Genomic DNA, 13,365 nt, shown 5'->3' with positions numbered 1-13,365 from the left:
GTGAGTGACATCATAGCACTGTAGTTCTGAGGGTTCTAGATGGATGCAACAATCTCCTGTTGCTTCTATGAAGGCCATAATAGACGACATCACCAAACAGCTCCATAGTCACATACACAGCAAAGGAGAGATGTTGTTTACACCTAGTGATGTCAGTGGTATTGAGTGACATCACAGCACAGTGCTAAGGCTCCTGGGCCTGGACACAGCAGCGGCTGCAATATCTCAACGGAGAATACGTTTATATATATGTGTGTGTGTGCGCGTATATATATATATATATATATATATATATATATATATATATATATATATATATTTCTCCGCCGAAATCACTTTTAAACCCATTTCCACCTTTTTTTCCCTTCTCTTCCTCTTACTTTTTTTTCACGTTTTTTTACGTTTTTCTCCTTTTCGCCTCTTTTCTGGGCGTATTATTCTTCTTTTTCTTCTTTTTTTTCGTCTAATGCATACCCCATCAGTGCAGCAATGCTTATTCAATACCGCCAGCAGATGGAGACACTGGGGGATAATTTTCTAAGGATTTATACTGATTTTTCCTGTCTGAATTTGTCGCACAGAAAGTTGCAGGCCAAATATGTGTGACATTTCTGCGACTTTAGCTTCTAGAGCATTTTTACAACATTATACATAGGTGCTGAATACATAAAAAGCGACTGTTCAGCGACAGACAAGTCGCATCGGCTGAAAGTAGGCCAGAATGTCAGTCCATGTTGGAGCAGGTTTAGATACAGTCTAAAGTATAGATCTCAAAGTCTGTGCACAGAATTTAGCAAGGGCCTCGCACCTTCTGATGCATCAGGTAGGTGCACAATAGCATAGCCTAACCCTCTGTACTTTGGTCTATATTGATGCGGGACATAGACAGCCAGCTGATGACCAATCCATTAGTGCAATGGATGGCTGGAAGCATTTGTCTTTGCCTTTGCAATACCACAGAAGCAATGCATGGTCAATGTACAGCAATGACACACCTGTGTGAACAGCCAGGAGACCCCCCCCCCCCATGTTATGTTACATAGTTACATAGTTAGTACGGTCGAAAAAAGACATATGTCCATCACGTTCAACCAGGGAATTAAGGGGTAGGGGTGTGGCGCGATATTGGGGAAGGGATGAGATTTTATATTTCTTCATAAGCATTAATCTTATTTTGTCAATTAGGAACATTCAGCACCCACCCGCTATCAAGGCAGCTGCCTATCATGTCATGCCCTACCTGCACAGGTGTGCTGGCTACTCAAATGATCCAATTAAGGAGGCCATTTAGTCAGCAGCAGCAGAAGTCCTGTGCCTGGACGCTCCAACAGGGGCCAGACACAAGCAGAAGCAGAAGCAGCAGAAGCAGCAGCAGCACCACCTTTTGTTTTTTGGCTGCAGCAGCAGCAAGGCCCACAGGGCTGGCTAGCTGGCTAGCCAGCAAGCAGGTAGCAATGAAAGTAGGAATCTTTCTTTTTAACCCTGTAAGGGGGTGGTGCACTGTACCCGAAGATACTGCCATATCGGGTCAATGCATAGGGCGACGGAAGCAAGCTTCGAAATCGGCCCCCGTTCTCAAAAATCCATTTAATATATGGTCCCCAGATAGGGGACGTATCAGATATTAAACTGATAAGAACAGATACTACACTTGATCTTAGCCAAAAGGCCGAGAAGCGATAACCGTGAAAGGGGCGGGCCCAACAAGGTCCCCTTCATGGGCACTATCACTGCTTGCTGTCAGGGAGGCTGCCAGACAATTTTCCATGCACACTCTGGGCTGGGGGGCAGTCAACCACCAGTACACACAGCAGAACCTAAACCCATACCATTATTGCTAAGCAGCAAGACAGGGGCCCATTGCACTCCCACGGGGCCTTTTTAAATGCAATCCATAACCCGGATTTGCCAGGAACCCTTCTTACTCCTCCTACTTGCATGTGACACTGGGCTTAGGATCTGCATAGGAAACACACACACAAGCACACACCTACCTTTGTTGCCTGCAGATGCCTCCTTGGCTGTCCCCAAACGGTATCAAACCAACACCCACGGGAAGCTGTAAGCATAGAGGACATGCCTGCACCCCATTGGACTTACCTGTGTGGGTTAAATCCGGGTTATTTGACAACCTATGGCGGTGATGGTTCTGCTCAGGCAGAGCAGTGCTGATGCTCCTCATAAAGCTGTCGCTGCTGTGAAGGTTCTAGGTGACATCACAAATCCCTATGGTTACATACACAACAAAGCTGGGTTGTTGTTGTTTACACTCTGCAAGGCCTGTGGAAGTGAGTGACATCATAGCACTGTAGTTCTGAGGGTTCTAGATGGATGCAACAATCTCCTGTTGCTTCTATGAAGGCCATAATAGACGACATCACCAAACAGCTCCATAGTCACATACACAGCAAAGGAGAGATGTTGTTTACACCTAGTGATGTCAGTGGTATTGAGTGACATCACAGCACAGTGCTAAGGCTCCTGGGCCTGGACACAGCAGCGGCTGCAATATCTCAACGGAGAATACGTTTATATATATGTGTGTGTGTGCGCGTATATATATATATATATATAATATATATATATATATATATATATATATTTCTCCGCCGAAATCACTTTTAAACCCATTTCCACCTTTTTTTCCCTTCTCTTCCTCTTACTTTTTTTTCACGTTTTTTTACGTTTTTCTCCTTTTCGCCTCTTTTCTGGGCGTATTATTCTTCTTTTTCTTCTTTTTTTTCGTCTAATGCATACCCCATCAGTGCAGCAATGCTTATTCAATACCGCCAGCAGATGGAGACACTGGGGGATAATTTTCTAAGGATTTATACTGATTTTTCCTGTCTGAATTTGTCGCACAGAAAGTTGCAGGCCAAATATGTGTGACATTTCTGCGACTTTAGCTTCTAGAGCATTTTTACAACATTATACATAGGTGCTGAATACATAAAAAGCGACTGTTCAGCGACAGACAAGTCGCATCGGCTGAAAGTAGGCCAGAATGTCAGTCCATGTTGGAGCAGGTTTAGATACAGTCTAAAGTATAGATCTCAAAGTCTGTGCACAGAATTTAGCAAGGGCCTCGCACCTTCTGATGCATCAGGTAGGTGCACAATAGCATAGCCTAACCCTCTGTACTTTGGTCTATATTGATGCGGGACATAGACAGCCAGCTGATGACCAATCCATTAGTGCAATGGATGGCTGGAAGCATTTGTCTTTGCCTTTGCAATACCACAGAAGCAATGCATGGTCAATGTACAGCAATGACACACCTGTGTGAACAGCCAGGAGACCCCCCCCCCCCATGTTATGTTACATAGTTACATAGTTAGTACGGTCGAAAAAAGACATATGTCCATCACGTTCAACCAGGGAATTAAGGGGTAGGGGTGTGGCGCGATATTGGGGAAGGGATGAGATTTTATATTTCTTCATAAGCATTAATCTTATTTTGTCAATTAGGAACATTCAGCACCCACCCGCTATCAAGGCAGCTGCCTATCATGTCATGCCCTACCTGCACAGGTGTGCTGGCTACTCAAATGATCCAATTAAGGAGGCCATTTAGTCAGCAGCAGCAGAAGTCCTGTGCCTGGACGCTCCAACAGGGGCCAGACACAAGCAGAAGCAGAAGCAGCAGAAGCAGCAGCAGCACCACCTTTTGTTTTTTGGCTGCAGCAGCAGCAAGGCCCACAGGGCTGGCTAGCTGGCTAGCCAGCAAGCAGGTAGCAATGAAAGTAGGAATCTTTCTTTTTAACCCTGTAAGGGGGTGGTGCACTGTACCCGAAGATACTGCCATATCGGGTCAATGCATAGGGCGACGGAAGCAAGCTTCGAAATCGGCCCCCGTTCTCAAAAATCCATTTAATATATGGTCCCCAGATAGGGGACGTATCAGATATTAAACTGATAAGAACAGATACTACACTTGATCTTAGCCAAAAGGCCGAGAAGCGATAACCGTGAAAGGGGCGGGCCCAACAAGGTCCCCTTCATGGGCACTATCACTGCTTGCTGTCAGGGAGGCTGCCAGACAATTTTCCATGCACACTCTGGGCTGGGGGGCAGTCAACCACCAGTACACACAGCAGAACCTAAACCCATACCATTATTGCTAAGCAGCAAGACAGGGGCCCATTGCACTCCCACGGGGCCTTTTTAAATGCAATCCATAACCCGGATTTGCCAGGAACCCTTCTTACTCCTCCTACTTGCATGTGACACTGGGCTTAGGATCTGCATAGGAAACACACACACAAGCACACACCTACCTTTGTTGCCTGCAGATGCCTCCTTGGCTGTCCCCAAACGGTATCAAACCAACACCCACGGGAAGCTGTAAGCATAGAGGACATGCCTGCACCCCATTGGACTTACCTGTGTGGGTTAAATCCGGGTTATTTGACAACCTATGGCGGTGATGGTTCTGCTCAGGCAGAGCAGTGCTGATGCTCCTCATAAAGCTGTCGCTGCTGTGAAGGTTCTAGGTGACATCACAAATCCCTATGGTTACATACACAACAAAGCTGGGTTGTTGTTGTTTACACTCTGCAAGGCCTGTGGAAGTGAGTGACATCATAGCACTGTAGTTCTGAGGGTTCTAGATGGATGCAACAATCTCCTGTTGCTTCTATGAAGGCCATAATAGACGACATCACCAAACAGCTCCATAGTCACATACACAGCAAAGGAGAGATGTTGTTTACACCTAGTGATGTCAGTGGTATTGAGTGACATCACAGCACAGTGCTAAGGCTCCTGGGCCTGGACACAGCAGCGGCTGCAATATCTCAACGGAGAATACGTTTATATATATGTGTGTGTGTGCGCGTATATATATATATATATATATATATATATATATATATATATATTCTCCGCCGAAATCACTTTTAAACCCATTTCCACCTTTTTTTCCCTTCTCTTCCTCTTACTTTTTTTTCACGTTTTTTTACGTTTTTCTCCTTTTCGCCTCTTTTCTGGGCGTATTATTCTTCTTTTTCTTCTTTTTTTTCGTCTAATGCATACCCCATCAGTGCAGCAATGCTTATTCAATACCGCCAGCAGATGGAGACACTGGGGGATAATTTTCTAAGGATTTATACTGATTTTTCCTGTCTGAATTTGTCGCACAGAAAGTTGCAGGCCAAATATGTGTGACATTTCTGCGACTTTAGCTTCTAGAGCATTTTTACAACATTATACATAGGTGCTGAATACATAAAAAGCGACTGTTCAGCGACAGACAAGTCGCATCGGCTGAAAGTAGGCCAGAATGTCAGTCCATGTTGGAGCAGGTTTAGATACAGTCTAAAGTATAGATCTCAAAGTCTGTGCACAGAATTTAGCAAGGGCCTCGCACCTTCTGATGCATCAGGTAGGTGCACAATAGCATAGCCTAACCCTCTGTACTTTGGTCTATATTGATGCGGGACATAGACAGCCAGCTGATGACCAATCCATTAGTGCAATGGATGGCTGGAAGCATTTGTCTTTGCCTTTGCAATACCACAGAAGCAATGCATGGTCAATGTACAGCAATGACACACCTGTGTGAACAGCCAGGAGACCCCCCCCCCCCATGTTATGTTACATAGTTACATAGTTAGTACGGTCGAAAAAAGACATATGTCCATCACGTTCAACCAGGGAATTAAGGGGTAGGGGTGTGGCGCGATATTGGGGAAGGGATGAGATTTTATATTTCTTCATAAGCATTAATCTTATTTTGTCAATTAGGAACATTCAGCACCCACCCGCTATCAAGGCAGCTGCCTATCATGTCATGCCCTACCTGCACAGGTGTGCTGGCTACTCAAATGATCCAATTAAGGAGGCCATTTAGTCAGCAGCAGCAGAAGTCCTGTGCCTGGACGCTCCAACAGGGGCCAGACACAAGCAGAAGCAGAAGCAGCAGAAGCAGCAGCAGCACCACCTTTTGTTTTTTGGCTGCAGCAGCAGCAAGGCCCACAGGGCTGGCTAGCTGGCTAGCCAGCAAGCAGGTAGCAATGAAAGTAGGAATCTTTCTTTTTAACCCTGTAAGGGGGTGGTGCACTGTACCCGAAGATACTGCCATATCGGGTCAATGCATAGGGCGACGGAAGCAAGCTTCGAAATCGGCCCCCGTTCTCAAAAATCCATTTAATATATGGTCCCCAGATAGGGGACGTATCAGATATTAAACTGATAAGAACAGATACTACACTTGATCTTAGCCAAAAGGCCGAGAAGCGATAACCGTGAAAGGGGCGGGCCCAACAAGGTCCCCTTCATGGGCACTATCACTGCTTGCTGTCAGGGAGGCTGCCAGACAATTTTCCATGCACACTCTGGGCTGGGGGGCAGTCAACCACCAGTACACACAGCAGAACCTAAACCCATACCATTATTGCTAAGCAGCAAGACAGGGGCCCATTGCACTCCCACGGGGCCTTTTTAAATGCAATCCATAACCCGGATTTGCCAGGAACCCTTCTTACTCCTCCTACTTGCATGTGACACTGGGCTTAGGATCTGCATAGGAAACACACACACAAGCACACACCTACCTTTGTTGCCTGCAGATGCCTCCTTGGCTGTCCCCAAACGGTATCAAACCAACACCCACGGGAAGCTGTAAGCATAGAGGACATGCCTGCACCCCATTGGACTTACCTGTGTGGGTTAAATCCGGGTTATTTGACAACCTATGGCGGTGATGGTTCTGCTCAGGCAGAGCAGTGCTGATGCTCCTCATAAAGCTGTCGCTGCTGTGAAGGTTCTAGGTGACATCACAAATCCCTATGGTTACATACACAACAAAGCTGGGTTGTTGTTGTTTACACTCTGCAAGGCCTGTGGAAGTGAGTGACATCATAGCACTGTAGTTCTGAGGGTTCTAGATGGATGCAACAATCTCCTGTTGCTTCTATGAAGGCCATAATAGACGACATCACCAAACAGCTCCATAGTCACATACACAGCAAAGGAGAGATGTTGTTTACACCTAGTGATGTCAGTGGTATTGAGTGACATCACAGCACAGTGCTAAGGCTCCTGGGCCTGGACACAGCAGCGGCTGCAATATCTCAACGGAGAATACGTTTATATATATGTGTGTGTGTGCGCGTATATATATATATATATATATATTTCTCCGCCGAAATCACTTTTAAACCCATTTCCACCTTTTTTTCCCTTCTCTTCCTCTTACTTTTTTTTCACGTTTTTTTACGTTTTTCTCCTTTTCGCCTCTTTTCTGGGCGTATTATTCTTCTTTTTCTTCTTTTTTTTCGTCTAATGCATACCCCATCAGTGCAGCAATGCTTATTCAATACCGCCAGCAGATGGAGACACTGGGGGATAATTTTCTAAGGATTTATACTGATTTTTCCTGTCTGAATTTGTCGCACAGAAAGTTGCAGGCCAAATATGTGTGACATTTCTGCGACTTTAGCTTCTAGAGCATTTTTACAACATTATACATAGGTGCTGAATACATAAAAAGCGACTGTTCAGCGACAGACAAGTCGCATCGGCTGAAAGTAGGCCAGAATGTCAGTCCATGTTGGAGCAGGTTTAGATACAGTCTAAAGTATAGATCTCAAAGTCTGTGCACAGAATTTAGCAAGGGCCTCGCACCTTCTGATGCATCAGGTAGGTGCACAATAGCATAGCCTAACCCTCTGTACTTTGGTCTATATTGATGCGGGACATAGACAGCCAGCTGATGACCAATCCATTAGTGCAATGGATGGCTGGAAGCATTTGTCTTTGCCTTTGCAATACCACAGAAGCAATGCATGGTCAATGTACAGCAATGACACACCTGTGTGAACAGCCAGGAGACCCCCCCCCCCCATGTTATGTTACATAGTTACATAGTTAGTACGGTCGAAAAAAGACATATGTCCATCACGTTCAACCAGGGAATTAAGGGGTAGGGGTGTGGCGCGATATTGGGGAAGGGATGAGATTTTATATTTCTTCATAAGCATTAATCTTATTTTGTCAATTAGGAACATTCAGCACCCACCCGCTATCAAGGCAGCTGCCTATCATGTCATGCCCTACCTGCACAGGTGTGCTGGCTACTCAAATGATCCAATTAAGGAGGCCATTTAGTCAGCAGCAGCAGAAGTCCTGTGCCTGGACGCTCCAACAGGGGCCAGACACAAGCAGAAGCAGAAGCAGCAGAAGCAGCAGCAGCACCACCTTTTGTTTTTTGGCTGCAGCAGCAGCAAGGCCCACAGGGCTGGCTAGCTGGCTAGCCAGCAAGCAGGTAGCAATGAAAGTAGGAATCTTTCTTTTTAACCCTGTAAGGGGGTGGTGCACTGTACCCGAAGATACTGCCATATCGGGTCAATGCATAGGGCGACGGAAGCAAGCTTCGAAATCGGCCCCCGTTCTCAAAAATCCATTTAATATATGGTCCCCAGATAGGGGACGTATCAGATATTAAACTGATAAGAACAGATACTACACTTGATCTTAGCCAAAAGGCCGAGAAGCGATAACCGTGAAAGGGGCGGGCCCAACAAGGTCCCCTTCATGGGCACTATCACTGCTTGCTGTCAGGGAGGCTGCCAGACAATTTTCCATGCACACTCTGGGCTGGGGGGCAGTCAACCACCAGTACACACAGCAGAACCTAAACCCATACCATTATTGCTAAGCAGCAAGACAGGGGCCCATTGCACTCCCACGGGGCCTTTTTAAATGCAATCCATAACCCGGATTTGCCAGGAACCCTTCTTACTCCTCCTACTTGCATGTGACACTGGGCTTAGGATCTGCATAGGAAACACACACACAAGCACACACCTACCTTTGTTGCCTGCAGATGCCTCCTTGGCTGTCCCCAAACGGTATCAAACCAACACCCACGGGAAGCTGTAAGCATAGAGGACATGCCTGCACCCCATTGGACTTACCTGTGTGGGTTAAATCCGGGTTATTTGACAACCTATGGCGGTGATGGTTCTGCTCAGGCAGAGCAGTGCTGATGCTCCTCATAAAGCTGTCGCTGCTGTGAAGGTTCTAGGTGACATCACAAATCCCTATGGTTACATACACAACAAAGCTGGGTTGTTGTTGTTTACACTCTGCAAGGCCTGTGGAAGTGAGTGACATCATAGCACTGTAGTTCTGAGGGTTCTAGATGGATGCAACAATCTCCTGTTGCTTCTATGAAGGCCATAATAGACGACATCACCAAACAGCTCCATAGTCACATACACAGCAAAGGAGAGATGTTGTTTACACCTAGTGATGTCAGTGGTATTGAGTGACATCACAGCACAGTGCTAAGGCTCCTGGGCCTGGACACAGCAGCGGCTGCAATATCTCAACGGAGAATACGTTTATATATATGTGTGTGTGTGCGCGTATATAGTATATATATATATATATATATATATATATATATATATATATTTCTCCGCCGAAATCACTTTTAAACCCATTTCCACCTTTTTTTCCCTTCTCTTCCTCTTACTTTTTTTTCACGTTTTTTTACGTTTTTCTCCTTTTCGCCTCTTTTCTGGGCGTATTATTCTTCTTTTTCTTCTTTTTTTTCGTCTAATGCATACCCCATCAGTGCAGCAATGCTTATTCAATACCGCCAGCAGATGGAGACACTGGGGGATAATTTTCTAAGGATTTATACTGATTTTTCCTGTCTGAATTTGTCGCACAGAAAGTTGCAGGCCAAATATGTGTGACATTTCTGCGACTTTAGCTTCTAGAGCATTTTTACAACATTATACATAGGTGCTGAATACATAAAAAGCGACTGTTCAGCGACAGACAAGTCGCATCGGCTGAAAGTAGGCCAGAATGTCAGTCCATGTTGGAGCAGGTTTAGATACAGTCTAAAGTATAGATCTCAAAGTCTGTGCACAGAATTTAGCAAGGGCCTCGCACCTTCTGATGCATCAGGTAGGTGCACAATAGCATAGCCTAACCCTCTGTACTTTGGTCTATATTGATGCGGGACATAGACAGCCAGCTGATGACCAATCCATTAGTGCAATGGATGGCTGGAAGCATTTGTCTTTGCCTTTGCAATACCACAGAAGCAATGCATGGTCAATGTACAGCAATGACACACCTGTGTGAACAGCCAGGAGACCCCCCCCCCCCCATGTTATGTTACATAGTTACATAGTTAGTACGGTCGAAAAAAGACATATGTCCATCACGTTCAACCAGGGAATTAAGGGGTAGGGGTGTGGCGCGATATTGGGGAAGGGATGAGATTTTATATTTCTTCATAAGCATTAATCTTATTTTGTCAATTAGGAACATTCAGCACCCACCCGCTATCAAGGCAGCTGCCTATCATGTCATGCCCTACCTGCACAGGTGTGCTGGCTACTCAAATGATCCAATTAAGGAGGCCATTTAGTCAGCAGCAGCAGAAGTCCTGTGCCTGGACGCTCCAACAGGGGCCAGACACAAGCAGAAGCAGAAGCAGCAGAAGCAGCAGCAGCACCACCTTTTGTTTTTTGGCTGCAGCAGCAGCAAGGCCCACAGGGCTGGCTAGCTGGCTAGCCAGCAAGCAGGTAGCAATGAAAGTAGGAATCTTTCTTTTTAACCCTGTAAGGGGGTGGTGCACTGTACCCGAAGATACTGCCATATCGGGTCAATGCATAGGGCGACGGAAGCAAGCTTCGAAATCGGCCCCCGTTCTCAAAAATCCATTTAATATATGGTCCCCAGATAGGGGACGTATCAGATATTAAACTGATAAGAACAGATACTACACTTGATCTTAGCCAAAAGGCCGAGAAGCGATAACCGTGAAAGGGGCGGGCCCAACAAGGTCCCCTTCATGGGCACTATCACTGCTTGCTGTCAGGGAGGCTGCCAGACAATTTTCCATGCACACTCTGGGCTGGGGGGCAGTCAACCACCAGTACACACAGCAGAACCTAAACCCATACCATTATTGCTAAGCAGCAAGACAGGGGCCCATTGCACTCCCACGGGGCCTTTTTAAATGCAATCCATAACCCGGATTTGCCAGGAACCCTTCTTACTCCTCCTACTTGCATGTGACACTGGGCTTAGGATCTGCATAGGAAACACACACACAAGCACACACCTACCTTTGTTGCCTGCAGATGCCTCCTTGGCTGTCCCCAAACGGTATCAAACCAACACCCACGGGAAGCTGTAAGCATAGAGGACATGCCTGCACCCCATTGGACTTACCTGTGTGGGTTAAATCCGGGTTATTTGACAACCTATGGCGGTGATGGTTCTGCTCAGGCAGAGCAGTGCTGATGCTCCTCATAAAGCTGTCGCTGCTGTGAAGGTTCTAGGTGACATCACAAATCCCTATGGTTACATACACAACAAAGCTGGGTTGTTGTTGTTTACACTCTGCAAGGCCTGTGGAAGTGAGTGACATCATAGCACTGTAGTTCTGAGGGTTCTAGATGGATGCAACAATCTCCTGTTGCTTCTATGAAGGCCATAATAGACGACATCACCAAACAGCTCCATAGTCACATACACAGCAAAGGAGAGATGTTGTTTACACCTAGTGATGTCAGTGGTATTGAGTGACATCACAGCACAGTGCTAAGGCTCCTGGGCCTGGACACAGCAGCGGCTGCAATATCTCAACGGAGAATACGTTTATATATATGTGTGTGTGTGCGCGTATATATATATATATATATATATATATATATATATATATATATATTTCTCCGCCGAAATCACTTTTAAACCCATTTCCACCTTTTTTTCCCTTCTCTTCCTCTTACTTTTTTTTCACGTTTTTTTACGTTTTTCTCCTTTTCGCCTCTTTTCTGGGCGTATTATTCTTCTTTTTCTTCTTTTTTTTCGTCTAATGCATACCCCATCAGTGCAGCAATGCTTATTCAATACCGCCAGCAGATGGAGACACTGGGGGATAATTTTCTAAGGATTTATACTGATTTTTCCTGTCTGAATTTGTCGCACAGAAAGTTGCAGGCCAAATATGTGTGACATTTCTGCGACTTTAGCTTCTAGAGCATTTTTACAACATTATACATAGGTGCTGAATACATAAAAAGCGACTGTTCAGCGACAGACAAGTCGCATCGGCTGAAAGTAGGCCAGAATGTCAGTCCATGTTGGAGCAGGTTTAGATACAGTCTAAAGTATAGATCTCAAAGTCTGTGCACAGAATTTAGCAAGGGCCTCGCACCTTCTGATGCATCAGGTAGGTGCACAATAGCATAGCCTAACCCTCTGTACTTTGGTCTATATTGATGCGGGACATAGACAGCCAGCTGATGACCAATCCATTAGTGCAATGGATGGCTGGAAGCATTTGTCTTTGCCTTTGCAATACCACAGAAGCAATGCATGGTCAATGTACAGCAATGACACACCTGTGTGAACAGCCAGGAGACCCCCCCCCCCCATGTTATGTTACATAGTTACATAGTTAGTACGGTCGAAAAAAGACATATGTCCATCACGTTCAACCAGGGAATTAAGGGGTAGGGGTGTGGCGCGATATTGGGGAAGGGATGAGATTTTATATTTCTTCATAAGCATTAATCTTATTTTGTCAATTAGGAACATTCAGCACCCACCCGCTATCAAGGCAGCTGCCTATCATGTCATGCCCTACCTGCACAGGTGTGCTGGCTACTCAAATGATCCAATTAAGGAGGCCATTTAGTCAGCAGCAGCAGAAGTCCTGTGCCTGGACGCTCCAACAGGGGCCAGACACAAGCAGAAGCAGAAGCAGCAGAAGCAGCAGCAGCACCACCTTTTGTTTTTTGGCTGCAGCAGCAGCAAGGCCCACAGGGCTGGCTAGCTGGCTAGCCAGCAAGCAGGTAGCAATGAAAGTAGGAATCTTTCTTTTTAACCCTGTAAGGGGGTGGTGCACTGTACCCGAAGATACTGCCATATCGGGTCAATGCATAGGGCGACGGAAGCAAGCTTCGAAATCGGCCCCCGTTCTCAAAAATCCATTTAATATATGGTCCCCAGATAGGGGACGTATCAGATATTAAACTGATAAGAACAGATACTACACTTGATCTTAGCCAAAAGGCCGAGAAGCGATAACCGTGAAAGGGGCGGGCCCAACAAGGTCCCCTTCATGGGCACTATCACTGCTTGCTGTCAGGGAGGCTGCCAGACAATTTTCCATGCACACTCTGGGCTGGGGGGCAGTCAACCACCAGTACACACAGCAGAACCTAAACCCATACCATTATTGCTAAGCAGCAAGACAGGGGCCCATTGCACTCCCACGGGGCCTTTTTAAATGCAATCCATAACCCGGATTTGCCAGGAACCCTTCTTACTCCTCCTACTTGCATGTGACACTGGGCTTAGGATCTGCATAGGAAACACACACACAAG

The 13,365-nt window shown here is 46.0% G+C and overlaps 6 non-coding genes across 6 annotated transcripts; all 6 read right to left on the bottom strand.

The window, feature by feature from the left end:
• Positions 1-1,490: 1,490 nt before the first annotated feature.
• Positions 1,491-1,681, bottom strand: LOC130325776 (U2 spliceosomal RNA). The gene has a single exon (XR_008870530.1). It is a non-coding gene; the product is annotated as a U2 spliceosomal RNA (small nuclear RNA).
• A 2,092-nt stretch (positions 1,682-3,773) lies between these two features.
• LOC130325790 (U2 spliceosomal RNA) lies at positions 3,774-3,964 on the bottom strand. The gene has a single exon (XR_008870542.1). It is a non-coding gene; the product is annotated as a U2 spliceosomal RNA (small nuclear RNA).
• Positions 3,965-6,050: 2,086 nt separating this feature from the next.
• LOC130325789 (U2 spliceosomal RNA) lies at positions 6,051-6,241 on the bottom strand. The gene has a single exon (XR_008870541.1). It is a non-coding gene; the product is annotated as a U2 spliceosomal RNA (small nuclear RNA).
• Positions 6,242-8,308: 2,067 nt separating this feature from the next.
• LOC130325788 (U2 spliceosomal RNA) lies at positions 8,309-8,499 on the bottom strand. Its single transcript, XR_008870540.1, has one exon. It is a non-coding gene; the product is annotated as a U2 spliceosomal RNA (small nuclear RNA).
• A 2,093-nt stretch (positions 8,500-10,592) lies between these two features.
• On the bottom strand, positions 10,593-10,783 carry LOC130325787 (U2 spliceosomal RNA). Its single transcript, XR_008870539.1, has one exon. It is a non-coding gene; the product is annotated as a U2 spliceosomal RNA (small nuclear RNA).
• Positions 10,784-12,872: 2,089 nt separating this feature from the next.
• Positions 12,873-13,063, bottom strand: LOC130325775 (U2 spliceosomal RNA). The gene has a single exon (XR_008870529.1). It is a non-coding gene; the product is annotated as a U2 spliceosomal RNA (small nuclear RNA).
• Between the last annotated feature and the right edge of the window lie 302 nt (positions 13,064-13,365).

Source organism: Hyla sarda, unplaced genomic scaffold, assembly GCF_029499605.1.
Source record: "Hyla sarda isolate aHylSar1 unplaced genomic scaffold, aHylSar1.hap1 scaffold_2750, whole genome shotgun sequence".
Classification (NCBI taxonomy): domain Eukaryota; kingdom Metazoa; phylum Chordata; class Amphibia; order Anura; family Hylidae; genus Hyla; species Hyla sarda.
The sequence above is the reverse complement of the archived record's forward strand: the minus strand, read 5'-3'. Positions and strand labels throughout refer to the sequence as shown.